The sequence below is a fragment of the Petaurus breviceps genome, unplaced genomic scaffold (genome assembly GCF_028583685.1).
Source record: "Petaurus breviceps papuanus isolate PSGF00001 unplaced genomic scaffold, PetGlider_PUasm1.0 118, whole genome shotgun sequence".
Taxonomy (NCBI): Eukaryota; Metazoa; Chordata; class Mammalia; order Diprotodontia; family Petauridae; genus Petaurus; species Petaurus breviceps.
This window is the reverse complement of record NW_027185616.1, coordinates 21,405,591-21,424,408: the sequence shown is the minus strand read 5'-3', so window position 1 is coordinate 21,424,408 and position 18,818 is coordinate 21,405,591. Positions and strand designations below refer to the sequence as shown.

The following is an 18,818-nucleotide window of genomic DNA, read 5'->3' as shown; positions in this document are numbered from 1 at the left end:
TGTCTGTTGATCTGTGTTACGTTTTCAGACAGAAGTCCTGCCTTTTGTTCTGTGTTGATCTCTCAGACAGAAAGTGAATTGAGATGATAGTGCTGGTAATATGTGTAAATATTGTTGCAGCCCTGTTAAGCTTTGTTTTCCTAGAAACAGAAACTGTGAAGACTTTGGAGTGGAGCAGCCCCCATGAGCTGAGATGTGGAACAGGAGTGGAGAACTGCCTACATGTGAATCCAGGAAGAGAGCCTGTGGAGGAGGAGCCACGGGATTGGGAAGCCAGCCTCAAGTCCAGGTTAAAGAGGACTTTACTTGGATACTGTGTATAGACTGAGGAGATTGTAACTTACTGTGACCTAAGGGTAGATGGCATTTGTATTTCCTGCTACCCCTTAAAGATAGCTATAAGATATACTGAATAATATGTTTTGTTTGAGACTACATGGCCAACTTAGTAATAAGTTTTGATGCTATGTTGTAGTGAATGTTATGCTTTAGTTTATTGCTGAATAAATAGAGAGTTCATTATACAATGTGATTAGATCCTTAAAATTATTCACAGCAGTAGTCCTCAGGAGAACTACTCATGATTGGCTTTGCAAGGTGGAAATGGGGTGTAGCATGGATTCAAGATGTCTGGAGAGCAACAAGCAATGTGATCTCACTAGTAATGGAGAATTCTCCTCAGTCAGGAGCAAGCAGGGCCTCAGGGCAGAAAATAGATCACCCCATCCCAGTCATAAAAATGGCAGTGGTTAACCAAGAGTTGACACCCAAGATAAAAAAGAAAAATCAAGCCAAAGATAATGGAGGTGATAAGAAGCCAATCTCAACAGTTTAGAGGAATTCAAATCCCTAGGCAGCTAGTTGATGCAGTGGAAAGACCTCAGGAGGTGGAATGAGGAAAATCTTAGTTCAAATACAACCTCAGAAGCTAGTTATATGACCCTGGGCAAGTCATTTAAACTCAATCTGCCTCAGTTTTCCCATCTGTAAAATAGGGATAATAACAGCACCTCCCTCCCACAGTTTTTTCTAGATCAAATGAAATAATAGCAAAATATTTAGCGCAGTGCCTGGAGTGTAGTATGTACATGTGTATGTGTTTAATAATTTTTAGTCATGTCTGAGTCTGTGACCCAATCTGGGGTTTTCCTGGCAAAGATAATGGAGTGGTTTGCCATTCCCTTCTCCAGCTCATTTTATAGTTGAGGAACTGCGGCAACACAGTTAAATGACTTGCCCAGGGTCACATAGCCAGTATGTATCTGAGGTTGGATTTGAATTTATGTAGACAAATCTTTGTGATTCTAAGCCCAGTGCTCTATCCACTGCACTACCTAGCTGCCCCCAAAACATAATAAATGCTATATAAATGTTAATTATTATTATTATTATTAGTTGGCAAACATTACATCCTAAGATTGGGTGAAAACAACAATGGTAATCGATGAGCTTGAGCTGTTTGGGATGAAATTGGAAAGAAAATAGAGAATGAAGAAAGTTAAATATTATCCCAATGTTCAAGAAAGGAAAGAGGGTAGAATCTTCAAACTATAAGCCAATGAGTTTAACTTAAATTCTTGGCAAAATGTAATATGTGTTATTAGAAGAAATAATTAGAGGAGTAATTGGTGAGAATTTAGAAAAAGAAGTAATAATTAAAAGTCAAAATGGCTTCATTAAGAATAGGCCAGAGCGGCCTATCCTTGTTTCTGTTTTTGACAAGGCTATTAGCATGAATATTACACCTGTATTTCAGCATAGCATTTGACAAGGTTTCTCTTACTCTCCTTGGAGGCAAGATGGCTACATACACATACATATCAGCCAGATGACAATTTGGTCAGGAGACTTTGAATGGTTGGAACCACAGAGGAGTCCTTAATAGATTGATGGCTGCTTGGAGGGAGGTCTCTAGTGAAATGTTGTTCCAAGGGATTGTCCTTTGTCCTTGGCACTAGTGAAGCTTATCAGATTTTCAGATGGCATAAAACTGGGAGAGATGACTAACTCACTGGATAACAGAGTCAGGATACAAAGCAATTGTGGCAGTCTAGTGTTAGCCTAATCTAATGAAAACAAACTTTAATAGGGATAACTCTCAACCCCTATTATGGGGCAGCTAGGTGGTGCAGTGAACAGAGCACAGACCTGAAGTCAGGAGGACCTGAATTCAAATACAATCTCAGACACTTGACACTTACTAGCCGTGTGACCTTGTGCAAGTCACTTAACCCCAATAGTCTTGCCTTACCCCCTCAAAAAACCCCTATTGTTTGAGTTTAAAGAAAACAACTGCAGAAGTGAAGTATAGATTGAGGGAATTATGGGTGGGAAAACTTAGAGAAAAAAAATTGTGGGATATAATAATACAACAATAACATTAATATAGCACTTGCTACATGTTAGGTACTGTGCCAAGCACTTTACAATCATCATCTCATTTGATCCTCACAACAACCCTAAAAGGGAGGTGCTATTTTACAGATGAGGAAACTGAGGCAAAACGAGGTTAAGTGACTTGCCCAGGGTCAAACAACTAGTAAGTGCCTGATGTTGGATATGAATTCAGGTCTTCCTCACTCTGGGCCCAGGACTCTACATAAAAGAAATGTGTGGCATAACCTCCAAATGATAATGTAAGTGTGGACCACAATAAGTGAAGCAGTATGATGTAATGAATAGAGAGTTGCTTTGGAATCAGAAAGAATTCGTTCAAATACCATCTTTCCCACATAGCAGCTGAGGGACCGTAGGCAAGTCCCTGAAACTTTTAGCGTCCCACCCATCCACCCAATCAGCTCTCTAAGTCTTAGTGTCTAAGACTCTAAAGTGCTTATCTGAACTGCTGGAGGAAGGTCCTCGTTGCTAGTTCCCTACACAAGTGAAATCAAGGGTTTAGCTTTAAAATCAAATGGACAGGGGAGAAAAGAACGAGGCTCTTGAGACATTTTTGCCCTCTGGTCTGCCTCAATTACACTGCATCTGGGGTATTTTGTTGAGCTCTGACCACTACATTTTATGAAAGACATTAAGAAGCTGGTGAGTACCTAGAAAAAGTTTATTAGAGTGATGATGTGACTGGAGGCTCTTTGGAGGAGCCTGGGATGTTTAGCTTGGAGAAGGGTAAAAATTTAAGTTGTATTCGACTCTATTTGGGGTTTTCTTGACAAAGATATCAGAGTGGTTTGCCATTTCCTTCTCCAGCTCATTTTATAGATGAAGAAAGTAAGGCAAAAAGGGTGAAGTGACTTGCACAGGGTCACACAGCTAGTAAGTGTCAGAGGCCAGATTTGAACTCAGGAAGATGAATATTCCTGACTCCAAGCCTGGCTCTCTACCCACTGTGCCACCTAGCTGCCCTTGGGTGCATAACAGGATTTTTAAAATAAAAGGGCTCTCATGTGGAAGAGTCATTAGACTCTTTGTACATGATTCCAGAGAGAAAATCTAGGAGCAATCAATCAAGAAACATTAATAAATGCTTATTACATTATAATATTTATAATATATTATATAATAATACGTGCTTATTATATGCTAGGCCATATATTAAATGCTGGGGATTCAAAGAAAGGCAGAGACAATATGCAAACAAGTACATCCATACAAGCTCTATATAGAACAAATGGAAAGTAATCTCAGAGAGGATGCACTAACACTTGGGGGAATGGGAAAGGTCTCCTGCAGAAGGTGGGATTTGAGCTCAGTATTGAAGGAGGACAGGGAAGCCAAAAGGTGCTTATGGAGAGCTGTCCATGCATGGGGGACAGTGGGTGAAAAAGGCATAGAGCAGAAGAGAAGCAGATTTAGGCTCAAAGAGAATTCCTAACAATGACCAGCTGTCCGTAAGCTGGAGGGGTTGCCAGGAGAAGCAATGTCTTTCTCACTCTTTGGCAGTCATTGAGCGGACCCTCTTACTGGTTTGGGGATGGCACAGAGAAGGTTTCTATTCAAAAATGGGTTGGACGAGATGACCTCTGAGATGTCTTCAGACTCTGAGATTCTGAGACAGTCTTTGTTCCATATATAACACAGCACTCACTTGAATATGAGGAATTATGTACTTGATGTTTTTAAAAACTGTATCCATGGTACCAGCTGCCTCAAAACTGAGTCAGTGTCACATTTCTAAATGTGTCATTCTCAAATCTTACTGGCTAAATGGCTGCTTTAGAAAAGAATTATGTTGAAGGAGCCAGCAGGGACAAGGGAGCCCAAAACTTCATAATCATATTTCAGGTAGAGCTTACAGAGAGATAATGTTAATCATACTTCAAAGGCAAAGTGAACCTGGAAATCTAGCCAGAGGAAAATAGAAGTGTAGTCTTTAGCCAAAAATATGCAAACCAACAGACCGACCAAGAAGAACCAGCCACCTGCATCAGCCCTAGGATTGGGAGAAAGAGGCTTTACCCTCCCTGCCTCTCAAGCCACATGAAAGGGCATCAGGAAGAGAGACAAGCAACATTTGTTGCTCCTAAGGGGAGCTACTGACTTCTCACTTCACCAATCAATCCTCATTGCTCAACTGCCAACTTCTTACCAGGAAAAGATTGCTCACTGTCAAAGACATGCTGACCCCCCCTCCCCAGATCTCTACCTCTGAAACAGACATCCCAAAGTCTCTAAGTAACATACTGAATAGTATTATAGCATAATAATAATATTATAGTATTCCACTGAATACTGGAATTCCACGGAACCTGGTATCAGGAGAATCTGAGTTCAAATCCAGCCTCTGACACTTACTAGCTAAGTGACCCTGTACAAGTCACTTAATTTTCTGTCTGCCTCAGTTTCATCTATAAAATGAGGAAAATAATAGCATCTACCTCCCAGGGTTGTTATGAGGATAAAATTATGTTTCTAATCTACTCTTCAAACTTTAAAGTGCTATTATAAATGCTAGTTATTACTATTAGTAATTATTATTTCACCCTAATCCTTGATCCACTGTCTTCTTAGGGGACTAACCATCTGCCCCACCATTACTCCCCCAAATCCTCTAGGCTTTGCTAGCGGCCCTTCTACTTTTCCTTCCTAAGTTCTACTGTTGGGATCTGCAGCCCCTCAAGGGCCTCAGGCAGCCTCTCTGAGCTCAGGTCTGGAAACAGAGCACTCAGCTGTATGTGCTTATCTTATCTGTACTGAAGTACTGAGGTATCCAGATTGTGTGCTGTCACACAAAATACCCTGTTACCCTGATGTTTATCTCAGGGCAAAGGGTAAGTGCACAGGAGTATGCCAGCTATCCTGGACACTGTCTCCCTGTTCTCTGATTGGTCCCCCACCTTCCCTCATGATCTGTCCATGGGCTCTGTAAGTGCACTTTGGGGGATTTAAGGGCTGAAGCACGAGGGGGCTAAAGACAGATGTAACAACACGCCTGTCTTTCCAATAAAGCTGTGCCTTTCTCCATTTCCACTGGCTCGCCTTCTCCTTTATGTGAACATATGGGATGTGACCGGATGTGCACAGAAGACCTGGGAGAGGTAAGACTCAGCTAGCAGTCCTAGGATAGTGGACAAGTTGCAACATTCTGCTGGCTTTTCCATCTGCCATTGATTTGAACATAATCTTGGACTCTCCTCTGCATTTTGTTTCCCCTAATTAGAATGTGACTTTCTTAAGAGTAGGCACTGTTAGGAGCAGGGGCAAGATCGTGGTGTAAAAGCAGGGACTTGCTTGAGATCTCCCCCAAACACCTCCAAATACCTGTAAAAATAACTCTAAACAAATTCTAGAGCTACAGAACACACAAATTGTCAGAGTGGTCAAATCTCCAGCCTGAGACAGCCTTGAAGGTTGACAGGAAAGATCTATCCCACCAGATTGGGAGCAAAGTGCAATCCAATGTGAGCCACACTGGCATAGACAGGGCCCGAGCAGGCCTCAGGGGACTGAAATCACTGGGCAGCTGTGGCGGTTTCCAGACTTTTCAGCCCACAAATGCCCAAGACAGCATAGAAAGTCAGTGGGAAAATTCTCGAACTTGGGTTAGAGAGGGGCGTGGTCCACCCCAGAGGCAGGAGCAGCTGCAAGTGCTACTTCTAGACCTCCCAGCACATAGATTGTGTGGGGACTGAGTGAGTGATAAGAAGGGAATTGCAGGGATTTCTTTGTTGGTGCCAAGGGAGGAATTTTTTTCTTGCCCATGCTTGGATCTGAGTTGCAGTCCTGGGGTGAGGAAGAGTGCTGGTATGGCAGAGCTTGTAGCTGCAGTGGAGAGGGAATTGTCACAGCCCCAAGACAGAAAAGAGTGCTTGTGGTCACTCACAGATCAGAACACAGGCCAAGAAAGCAGTAAACACCTCTCCTTAGATCATAGCACGTTGGAAGAACTGAAAATTTACAGATCACTAGAAGTATCTCTGAAAGCAGCTTGGGACAATACACCCATCCCCATTGGAAGCAGAGTCCTACCTTGACAAAAGTTAGAAAGTCAAGTATTTGGCTGGGAAAAATGAGCAAACAGTGGGAAAAAATCAGACTATAGAATTTTACTTTGGTGACAAAGAAGATCAAAACATACAACCAGAAGAAGACAATAAAGTCTAAGTTCCTACATTAAAAGTCTCCAAGAAAAATATGAGTTGGTTGCAGGCCATGGAAGAGCTCAAAAAGGATTTTGAAAATCAAGTAAGAGAAATAGAGGAAAAATTGGGAGAAGAAATGAGAATGATGCAAGAAAATAATGAAAAATGAGTCAACAGCCTGCTAAAGGAGACTCCCCCAAAATACTGAAGAAAATAACACCTTAAAAATAGAGTAACCCAAATGGCAAAAGAGGTTCAAAAAGTCAATGAAGAGAAGAATGCCTTAAAAAAAGCAGAATTGGCCAAATGGAAAAGAAGATCCAAAAGCTCACTGAAGAAAACAATTCCTTAAAAATTAGAATGGAGGAAATGGAAGCTAATGACTTCATGAGAAATCAAGAAATTATAAAATAGTACCAAAAGAATAGAAAAGTAGACGACAATTTGAAATATCTCATTGAAAAAACCAATTTTGGACTACCTGAAAGCCATGATCAAAAAAGGAGCCTAGGCATCATCTTTCAAGAAATTATCAAGGAAAACTGCCCTGGTATTCTAGAAACAGAGGATAAAATAGAAATTGAAAGAATCCACCGATCACCTCTTGAAAGAGATCCCAAAAGGAAAACTCCTAGGAATATTGTAGTCAAATTCCAGAGTTTCTAGATCAAGGAGAAAATATTGCAAGCAGCCAGAAAGAAACAATTCGAGTACTGTGGAAACACAATCAGGATAATACAAGATCTAGAAGCTTCTACATTAAGGGATGGGAGGATTTGGAATATGATATTCCAGAGGTCAAAGGAGCTAGGATTAAAACCAAGAATCACCTACCTAAAAAACTGAGCCTAATACTTCAGGGCAAAAAATGGATATTCAATGAAACAGGAATTTTGAGCACTCTTGATGAAAAGACCAGAGTTGAATAGAAAATTTGACTCTCAAATAAATGACTCAGGAGAAGCAGGAATGGTAAACAGGAAAGAGAAATCATAAGGGACTTATTAAAGTAGAACTGTTTACATTGCTACATGGAAAGATGATATTTGTAACTCATGAGACCTTTCTCAGTATTAGGGTAGTTGGAGGGAATATATATATATATGCATGTGTGTGTATGTGTATGTGTGTGTGTGGGTGTAGACAGAGGGCACAGAGTGAGTTGAATATGAAGGGATGACATCTAAAAAATGAAATTAATGGATGAGAGAACAAAATGTTGGGATAAGGGGATAAGGAGATAGAATAGGGTAAATTATCTCACATAAAGGAGGCAAGAAAGGAAAGGGGGGAGGTGAAAGGGAATAGCATACACACTCAATTGGGTATCTTACCCTACAGAAAAGTAGAGGGAAGAGGATGGGGGTGGGGAGGAAGTGGATGATAGAAGGGAGGGCAGATTGGGGGAGAGGGTAGTTAGAAGCAAACACTTTTGAAAAGGTACAGGGTCAAAGGAGAGAATAGAATAAATGGGGGGGGATAGGATAGAGGGAGTCTTTCACATTACTATTATGGAAGTATTTTGCATAACTACACATGTATAACCTATACTGATTGCTTGCCTTCTCAGTGAGGGTGGGTGGGGAGGGAAGAAGGGAGAGAATTTGTAACTCAGAGTTTTAAAAACAAATGTTAGGGTTTTTTTACATGCAACTGAGAAATAAGATGTACAAGTACTGGGGTAGAGAACTCGATCTTGCCATACAAGAAAGTGAGAGGGAGGCGAGGGAGGGTGATACAGGGAAGGGCAGATTGGGGGAAGGGGCAATCAGAAGGTATGCAATGTTGGGGGGGGGGGAGGGAAGAGATGGGGAGAAAATTTGGAACTCAAAATCTTGTGGAAACAAATGTTAAAAACTAAAATAAATAAATTAATGAAAATAATCCTAGCTCTTCATTTTAGCTAGGTGTTGTTTACCATAAAAAAAAAAGAACAGGGACTTCCTCGATTTTATATTGTGTATCTCCAGCATTTAGCATGATGCTTAGCACATAGTAAACATTTAAATTCTATTCTATGATAGAAATCTCAAAAATGAGTTTGGTTCTTTTTAAAAATTATATTTATTTTAGCCTGGGCCAGTGATTTGATTCTATAGGGAGCTCCCAGTGTGGGAACTCCCTTCATCTTTGTCTGGCAGCTCTTTTATAACTAAAGGCTTAGGAAGTTTCATAGAGCACTAAAAAACTGAGGTTATTTGCCCACGGTCACACAATTAGTATGTGTCCAAGGCAATACTTCCTCTCTTGAAGATCTTCCTGATTCCAAGATCAACCTTATCTGTATTACACACCACAGGGCTTTTCTAAGATGAATGAATAAATGAATGAATGAACAAAAAAGCACTTATTAAGGGTCTGACCCTGTGCCAAGTTTCACAAAGGAAAGCAAAGAAGATCCTCTCCTCAAGGTGCTTATATTCTAACAGGAAAAGACAACCTATTGGAGGGAATAATGGAGGGAAAAGCAGAGAAGAACATTTTGGATAAGGAAGTCAGAGAAATGAAGCCTGGAATCATAAAGCAATTGATTGACACACCTTCCAGTGCTTAGCACAGTTCCTGGCCCATCATCAGCACTTAATAATTATTGTGATTATTGATTAATTATTGATTTCTAGTATTGATTTGACTGGGCAGCCACATGATACAGTAGATAGAGTGCCTGGCTTAGAGTCAGGAAGATTCATCTTTCTGAATTCAAATCTGACCTCAGGCACTTACTAGCAGTGTGATCCTGGGTAGGTCACTTAACCCTGTTTGCCTCAGTTTCCTCATCTGTAAAATGAGCCAGAGAAGGAAATGGCAAGCCACTCTAGTATCTTTTATAAGAAAACCCCAAACAGGGTCAAGAAAGAGTTGAACATGACTGAAAATGACTGAACAACAAATTGATTTGATTAGCTGGGAGATGATGGCATGGACCACTGGTAGAATAGTGCTGGCTAGACCTGCACAAGATGAAGTAAATGCTCAGCAATCAGAAGCCCAGGGTCCCAGTATGGGAGCTTAAGTTCTAGGGCAGAAGTGGAGGCTAGAGAACAGAAATATGGCAGTTTCCAGGAAGATGCTACATTGGGGTGAGTGTGTGTGTGTGTGTTTCCCATTTAAAATATCTGGAGAGAGGGAATGGTATAGTCAGTGGAAAGAATAATCAATCAGTCATAAGTCAGAGGACTTGGTTTGATTCCTGCTACTTACTTCCTTATAGGACATTGGTCAGATGACTTAACTTCAGTTCAAACCAACAAACATTTATCACTGTGTGCCAGCCACTGTACTAGACTCTAGGGATAAAAAGAAATGAAACAGTTTCTGCTTTTGATGAGCTTATTTTCTACTGGGAGCTTATTTTTTTTCTATTGATGAGCTTATTTTCTAAGGTACCTAGATAAGCAAATACAAAATATATGCAAAACACATTTTAGGGGGTGGAACTAACAAAATCTGGAAGGACCTCTTGTGGGAGGCGGAAGTGAAAAGGAGAGCACTCAACATGACCAATGTGAAAATATGTTTAATATGAATGTATAAGTAGAGTCTGTATCAGATTGCATGCCGTCTTGGGGGGGGCAGGGGGAAGGGGAGAGGGGGAGAAAATTTAAAGATCAAAATCTTATGGAAGGAAATGTTGAAAACTAAAAATAAATAAAGTTTAAAAAAAGAAAAGGAGAGCATTTCCATGTTCATACTAAAGTAAAGAGGCAAATGATGACTGTTGTGTATGGTGGTTTGGAGCCAGTGTGGGCTGGTCTTTGAAAGCTGATTATGAAATTTTCAATGCGAACATTTACACATTACAAATCAGGGCTTGGTTCATTGTTTTGTTGATTGTCTAGACTTAAGAAAGTCATGGAGAAAATGTTGATAATTCAGATTAAAATTAAAAGTTTGTCCCTGAATACATTGTGGGTTTTTGTGTATGGGGAGCTGCAAGTGGTCCAGTTTGGCTGTAATATAGTGTATGTGAAGGGGAGTAATGTGTAGAAAGACTGGAAGGATAGGCTGGAGCCAGATCTAAAGGGTTTTAAATGACAAAAAGAGAAATTTGTATTTTATCCTAGAGGCAATAGAAGCCCTAGAAGGTTCTTATTGCAACAGAGTGAGTGATGAACTAAAACCTGTGCTTTAGCAATTTGAAAGACATGCAGCAGGTGGGTCAGAAAGAGGAGAGGCTGGAGGCAGAAAGACCAATGAGGAAGCCATTGCAAAAGTCCAAGGGAGAGAAGTGATGAGAGCCAGAATAATGGTAGTTACGGTGTGAGTGGAGAGGAGGAGACAGTTGCAAAAGGCATTGTGAACATAAAATCCAAAATACTTGACAATTGATTAGATATGAAGAGTCTAAGACACGGTGGGGAATCCTTTCCTTCGGATTCATTGCTGCACTTGAGAACCTAGAGGGCCACATGTGGCCTCAAGGCCCCAGGTTCCCCACCCCTGGTCTAGGAGGATTCCTGCATTGTGGACTTAAAGTGAGTTGAGTTAACCTCTCTAGGTCTCATTTTCCTCTTCCATAAAACAGGGAATTTGAGCAAATGATCCCTAAATTCTCTTCCGGCTCTGAATCTAGGATCTTGTTATTCTAATATATGTGTTAGCATTCAATGTAGGATGTTGTCACTATTAGTCTAAGAAACCAGAGAGCTTCTCTATTCAGAAACCTACCTGCACCAAATGCTTTTTTCTTCTATTAGCAGAATTAAATTATATGAAAGAAGAAAAACCTCCTTCAATAAATAAACCAGCTTTACCACATTTGGTGGAGTTAATCAGATTTGCCAACGAACATCCCCTTTTGCTGTGTCATCATAAGTGAAGCAAAGGAAATTAGATAAACAGAGAAGAATCAATAGCCTGGACTTGTTAAGGGTTATTTAAGGCATAGAGGAAAGAGCTCTTGTTCTGACTGGAACTAGGCAGATTCATTCTGATGTCTGCTGTTTACTGGCTATGTTGTCTTAGGCAAGTCACCTTACCTCCCTGAGTCTCAGTTTCCCCACGTATAAAATGGTGGCATTAATAATACAAAGGGGGCAGCTAGGTGGCACAGTGAATAGAGCACTGGCCCCGGAGTCAGGAGGACCTGAGTTCAAATACAGCCTCAGACACTTAACACTTACAAGATGTGTGACCTTGCGCAAGTCACTTAACCCCAATTGCCCTGCCTTTGCCCCTCCAAAAAATAATAATAATAATAATATCAAAGGTAAGCTAGATGATGCAGAGGATAAGGTGCCACGCCTTGGAGTCCAGAAGACTCATCTTTGTGAATTCAAATCTGGTCTCAGACTAGATTGTGACCCTGGGCAAATCACTTAACCCTGTTTGCCTCAGTTTCCTCATCTGTAAAAATGAGCTGGAGAAAGAAATGGCAAACCACTCCAGTGTCTTGGCTAAGAAAACCCCAGCTAGGATCACGAAGAATGAAACAACTGAAATCCCAATAATATCAAATGAGATAATTTAGAAAGATTCATAAAATCCAAAGCACTGTATTAATTTCATTATAAACCAGCATAGTACAGAAGAAAAGGAACTATATCAGGAGCTAAAAGGTCTGATTTCAAGTTGGAGTTCCACCTCTTAAGTTGAGCAAAGCACTTTTCCTCCCTGTGCTTTAGTTTCCTCATCTGCAGATGAGATAATAATATGCACACTGACTACTCAACAAGTTAATTGTGAGGATTAGTTACTCAGTCAACAAATATTGATTAAGTGCTTACTACTGCTATACTGAGCTCTGAATATACAGGTATAAACAAAAAGATAGTCTGTCCTCAAGGAAGGTACATTCTAATGGGGGAAGCCAACAAATAAAAGGGAGGTGAAAAGGGAAGAGAGATTGGGACATGGTCGCAAAGTTAGGTGAGTAAACAATAGCTGGCCTGACTCCTTTTTCAAAATGGAGGTTCCAAGAGGACTCACCAATGGAAGAGGAAAACCACAGGATCAGAGGCTAAAGTCAGAAAGGGATAGGCTGTTAAACTACCTGTTTCTCTGGAGAGAAGAGCAGACCAAAAAGATCACAGAGAGGCAGACAGATGACAGAACAAAGGTCCTGATGCTTTTACAGCTCAGTGGTGGTATCTGCTACTCTTCTGACTCACAGTTTTCATAGCTGATCCCACATCCTTAATGACACCAGTGCATAATGTGTCTCTTGATACCACTGCAAAATTCGAGGATCCTGCCTTATAGCTCAGTCACATAATGTGTTGCATATTGGTCCTCACCAAGTCCCTGCCAGTGCTAAGAAAATTTCATAATTTATCCTGAAAATGCTGTTTTGTCTTCATTAATGCCATGCTAAATTTATCAACCAAATATTACATAGGTAAACTTTTTTTAATGAGATCATGGCAAGGAAGGGGGAGGAAGAATGAGGAAGATTAAAAGGCAAAGGAAAATGAGGAGCTCATTTATTTTTTTCTTTAAAGCACAAGCCACAAATAATAAAGGAAAATAAATGTAAAATACCAAAAGCCTCATTTAAACTTTAAAATAATATTAATTGCTGCTGTTGGATTGCCTATTGCTTCTTCTCTGTTAGCCTCTGAACACAACAAAACTACCTATTTACATTTTTTTATCTATTTGTCCTTCAAGCTCACCTTGTGTCACCTCCTACATGAGATGTCTTCTGATCTCCCCAGTTGATAATGCCCTCCTCTCCATCACTTTGTGCTTAATTTGTATGTATTTACTTGCATATATTAGAACACTCCTCCTTCCTACTTACAATTTAATGGGATTTTGAAGATCTTCCCTGCCCCTTAATATGCCTAAGGGAATTTGAAGACCTTCCCTGCTTTGAAAATATACTCTGCCCCCTAACAGGTTGAATATAATCACATGAAGCCTGTGATGGGAGAAGTTTGTTGAAGGGTGGAGCAGAGCCCATTGGAAACTGGAAATCAGAGCAGTTGGACACAGTTGAGAGGAGAGGACACATCAGAAGCAGACAGTTAGGCTTGCAAGTAAAAGTTGGTATGTGCCAGTTAGACTTGTGTTGGTTTAAGGGAAGGCTAAAGAATGCTGTGGCTCTCTGTGCAGTTATGGCTTATTAACTTCTTTCCTACTATAAAGGAAATGGCTTCCTGGTTTGGGATTTGGTTTTCTGTTGTCTGAATAAATGTTTTGCTTCTATCTTCTATATGGAGAGTCTGTTATATTTTGTAATTGAGCACTATGCAAGTATATTCATAGTGACCATTGGTGGAACTGCCAAATAAAATGTAAGCTCCTTGGGGGCAGGGACTGATAACTTTTATCCTTGAATCTTTTTGTATCTAGCATAGTGCCTGACACATGGTAGATTCCAAATAAATGTATAACAGGACTCAAAGGGTGGAGCCTCCTTCTCTGTAGTATGCTGGGCCCTTCCATTAGGCCCATGCCCTCTGGTGTAGCACAAAAGACTTGACATTTTGGAGTTTTGGGGGGGGGGGATCTTTTTCAGGAGGTTTTCTGTGGATTCTTTCAACCTCTGTTTTGCCCTCTGGTTCTAAAACATCAGGGCAATTTTCCTTGAGAATTTCTTGGAGGATGATTTCTAGGTTCTTTCTTTGATCATGGCTTTCAGGTAGTCCAATAATTTTTAAATTATCTGTCCTGGATCTATTTTCCAGGTCAGTGGTTTTTCCCATGAGATATTTCACATTGCCTTCTATTCTTTCATTTGTTTTGATCTGTTTAACAGCATCTTGATTTCTCATAAAGTCACTAGCTTCCCTTTGCTCCATTCTAAATCTGAGGGAATGATCCTCCTCATTGAACTTTTGAGATTGTTTTTCCATCTGGCAAATTTGGCTTTTTAAGGCATTCTTCTCATTGCCTTTTTGAGCCTCTTTTGCCATTTCAGTTGGTCTGTTTTTTAAGGTGTGATTTTCCTCAGTCAGGCTGTTGACTCTTATTTCATAATTTTCTTGCATCGTTCTCATTTCTCTTCCCAATTTTTCCTCCACTTCTCTTATCTGCTTCTTAAGGTCCTCTATGGCCTGTAACCAGCTTGTATTTTCCTTTGAAGCTTTTGATACAGGAGTTCTGACTTCACTGTCTTCCTCCTGTTCCATGCTTTGCTCCTTTTTGTCCCCAAAAAAGGAGTCTAATGTTGGAATCTTCTATTTGTTTTGTTTCCTTTGTGTGGTCATGTCGCCCCTCAGTCACTTGACCCCTGGGCTTTTTGCCACAGTAGGACTCTGCCACCAGACAGGGGAGCTTTCCTCCCAAATGCTGGGGTTTTCTCAGTTGCTGGAGGCATTAGATGAATGCCCTCTCTGAGGCTTCCACACACTCTGGCAAGCATGACACACACCCCAGGACCTCCACTCTAGACTGCAATCCAGATCCAAGCAGGTTAAAGCAAGAGCGATTACCCCTCAGACTGGTCACTTGGCCCCGCTACAGCCTGCAGGCCAGGAGCTGAAGCTGCCATGTGGCACTGGCTGGCTGTGCTGGTGTCTCACCGGCTTCTCACCTCCAGGGGCAAAAGCCAGGCACTCCCACTTACTGGGTCCCAAAGTCTAGACTGCACTTACCTCTCACTTTGTCCTTTGCATCTATGTGTTGATAAATCTGGAAACGATCACAGCTGCTGGTGATCTGGAGTCCCTCCAGCCAGTGGCTGGTCAGACATGCCCTGGGGTTAAAACCTCTGGCTCACAGTGAGCTTGGGCTTGGCTCCCAGAGGGCTGTGCTGGCGGATTCCTGCCAGCCTGCCATGCTGTCCTCAGCAGGAGGTTAGCTTCTCTGTGTCATTTTCTGGGTTCTGCAGCTCCAACGTTTGTTCAGAGATCCCTTTTTACATGGATTGGGGAAGGTGGAAGCTGGAGCCTTGCAGAGGTCCTGTTTCTACTCTGCCATCTTGACTGTACCCCAGACTTAACATTTTGGGATGATAAAATAATTCCCTTATTATTTTAATAATAATAATAATAAACCCTAAGCCAAGATGTTCTGCTCTTTAAAAAGAGAGCAAACTTCCACCCAATTCACTATGAAGCAATAGGTCCCTGCCCCAGTTTCACTTAATGGCTGTATTTTGAGCCCTCCTGGCTGAGAGTGAATGTCTATGTCAACAGGTTTTTTTTTTTGAACAGCAACCCTAAGGGTCTTCCCCTCCCAGCTTGACTTTTTTTCTTTTTCTAATTAAAGGGGCCATCCCTTGACTCACTTCTTAAAGAGGCCTATTCATTGAATGGGCATTACCTCACTTTCAGTGTATACCTGCAAAGGCCTTAGTCTTTTTTTTTTTAAACCAATTGGGGTTAAGTAACTTGCTCAAGGTTACATGGCCAGTTATTTCTGGGTGTGGTGCTGAGTGTCTGAGCCCAGGATTCGATCTCCAGGTCATCTCGACACTGGAGCCGGTGCTCTTACTTGCTGAGCCACCTGGCCACCCCTAAGCAATTGGGGTTAAGTAACTTGCTCAAGATTACACGGCCAGGTGTTTCTGGGTGGGTGCTAAGTGTCTGAGCCCGGGATTCGATCTCCAGGTCATCCTGACACTGGAGCCAGTGCTCTTACTCGCTGTGCTACCTGGCTGCCCCAAGGTCTTAGTCTTAAAAGGCCCAGGGTCTCCCATTGCATCCTGGGTCATCTCCAGTCATCCTGATGAATATCATGTCACTGGACCCAGATGGCTCTGGAGGAGAAAGTGAGGCTGGTGACCTTGTATAGCCCTCTCTCAATCAGAGTCAATCAAAATCAACTACAAGTCATGTCATCCTTTCCCTGATGCCAAAACAAAGGAAAAACACAACAACAATCTCTTACTATCTTCTACTTCAGAATATGTGGTCTGCAACTCTCTCTGCAATTTCATAATTATAGGAGGAGGGATTGGTGCCTCCCTTCTCCACTTTCACACTCCATTCCTAATTCAATGGCAGCTGCTTTGCTTGTGTAGTGAGGCCTACAGGTAGCAAGGACTATTCCCCACATGCAGCATGGTGGTGGCATTGTGTGACTCAAAGGGAGGTAGAATAGCCATCTCCAGCCTCTTCTTCCCCCACTCTTCTCTAACAGAGATTTGAGTTCATTCAAGGAGGAGAAAGAGGAGGTTGGGGCTGGAGGCTACCATTCTGCTCTCCTCAGAGAAAGAGGGGTACCAGACTAGAATTCTATCTGTCTACTCCTTTAAATATTATTAGTCTAGGGGATGAGCTTTTCAGTTTTAACCTAATTTTGGTTACTGTTCATTATTGGGGAGAATCAGGAGGACCCTAAACTTTACATCCAAAGCTTATCTTCCTTCCCATCAAATATCAGCTCCAAAATGAACACACATAGCACTTAGCCAAGAAAAGGAATTATCACAATCGATAGCAAACAGAAATATAAGAAGGTATAGGAGAATATATACCAGACAATACAGAGTGAAGGAGCCCTCTGTTTGGGAATGAGGTAACTCTGCTCAACAGAGAATCCTAGATCTCACCCAAGGGGAAGTTCTCCCAAGTTCTCTTTAGTGTAACAATTTGGGAGAGGCTCATGATGGAGACCCACCAACTCTTTTCTTGTCTCCCCAGAGTCTTTTTCTTCAGCAGCCTGAACTGGGGGCGGCATCTTATATCTTCCCTCTCAAAGCTAGCGGTGCCCAAAACAACTCAAAGCTTGAGGACAATTTGAAGATCATTTCAAGAAGAACTGAAAAGATCCAAGTTCTACTGCTCTCACTAACTCCACTCCAAACCCCACACAGGGCAGGGTATTCGAGGAGAGAGTCCCACATCGATGGGCTTTGGGACTGGGGTTATATACATAGCATTACTCACACATGCTGCGTAGAGAGCCTGGACTTGAACCTTAGGCTCCTGGATGTTTCTTCTGTTTTGTGTTTCCTTTCCTGAGCATAGGTGACCAAACAGTAATTCTGTGATGGATTTTTCCAACCATAGGTCAGGAATACCCCTCCAGTGCTACATCATTTTTCTGAGAAGACCACTTGTAAGATGATGAGTCTAAACCCTGTCCTGGATTGCCAGAAGACATAGTCCTTAAAGGAATTATTAAGATAATGGAGAGCTAAGGTGAGACAATTCAATAGTCCCATTGAAAATTCCATGTTTTGTATTCTCTTCTGAGAATACAAAAGAAGTTATATATTACTGTGTCCTAATTTAAGTATTTTTAAATTAGTGCTTATGAATACTTTATGCTCTAAGCATCTCTTTTTTGTGGATTAAGTGAATTGCTATCCTGTACTCTTTGCTACATTGTAAATTGAATATCTTTCTAATTCATCTTGAGGAAAGCCTAGACATTAGCCAAACCTAAAGTGACTTTCCCTAGGGTTCCAAGGGGAATGATGTAGAAGCAGAGACTATGAGAGAAAAAGGACCTGAACATCCCTAAGAGGCCAGGTTCCTCTCAGGATTCAATGCAGTCTGCGCATGAGTCCAGAATCTGAGGCTCCTTAGCGGGAAAAGAGTACCCCAGCCCTACCTAAAGCCAGCAGGGTTATCTGTTACTACAAATGCTTGGGTGTGTTTTTATTTTTTGCTTTATTATGCTTTTTAAAGTATATTTTACTGACGTATTTTGTTTTGGCTCACAATCATCTCTGGGAAAATAAACAGTTTCTTCATCAATTAAACAACAAACGTTTTATTTAAGCACCCACTATATTCCAGGGACTTTGCTAGACCCCAAAAGATACAAAAACAATGAAGAAAAGTCCCTACTCTATGGAACTTACTTTCTAATGGGAGAGTGTCAAGGTAATAAATAGTTCAGTATCTGTCTGGTGAAAGAGTACTCGAAGCTCTGAGGGTTCAAAGATCTAGGACTTTTACTACTTCTATCACTGTCGGAGAAAAACAGGTCTCTAGGCAGACCCAATGGGCCGAGTCCCAGATCGATTCACCTGGGGGCAAAACTAACCCAAACTGTGCCATGTCTGCCCCACGACTTTCTTTCCCACAAGTCCAGGGTCATAATGTGGGAAAGTGAGGGTTTAGACATCCTCTTGTAAATGATCATCTTTGAGAAATTATATAGTACTGTGGGGTGTTCCTGACCCCTGGAAATGTGGAAATGTGTATGCACATACACATGTACATATATATGATTATCTGGAATAAATATAAAAAATAAATACAAAGTTGATAAATAGAAGGCAGTTATGGAGGGAGAGCAGTAGCAGCTGGGGGCATCAGTAAGATCTCTGTGTCGAAGATGGTGCTTGAGCTGTACCTTAGAGACAGAGTATTCTTTTGAGGTGGGAGTGAGAGAGGAGTGCATTCCTGGTGTGGGGGATAGATAGACAGTGAAAAGAGA

General features: G+C 41.3%; 1 long non-coding RNA gene across 2 annotated transcripts in view; it reads left to right on the top strand.

The window, feature by feature from the left end:
* The first annotated feature begins 5,361 nt into the window (after positions 1 to 5,361).
* The window catches only part of LOC138161455 (uncharacterized), a 47,427-nt gene continuing 33,970 nt past the window's right edge, over positions 5,362 to 18,818 (top strand). For both annotated transcript variants that reach the window (XR_011168373.1, XR_011168367.1), the window contains exons 1-2: positions 5,362 to 5,492; positions 17,438 to 17,569. This is a non-coding gene — a long non-coding RNA (uncharacterized lncRNA). The remainder of the gene's footprint in view (positions 5,493 to 17,437; positions 17,570 to 18,818) is intronic.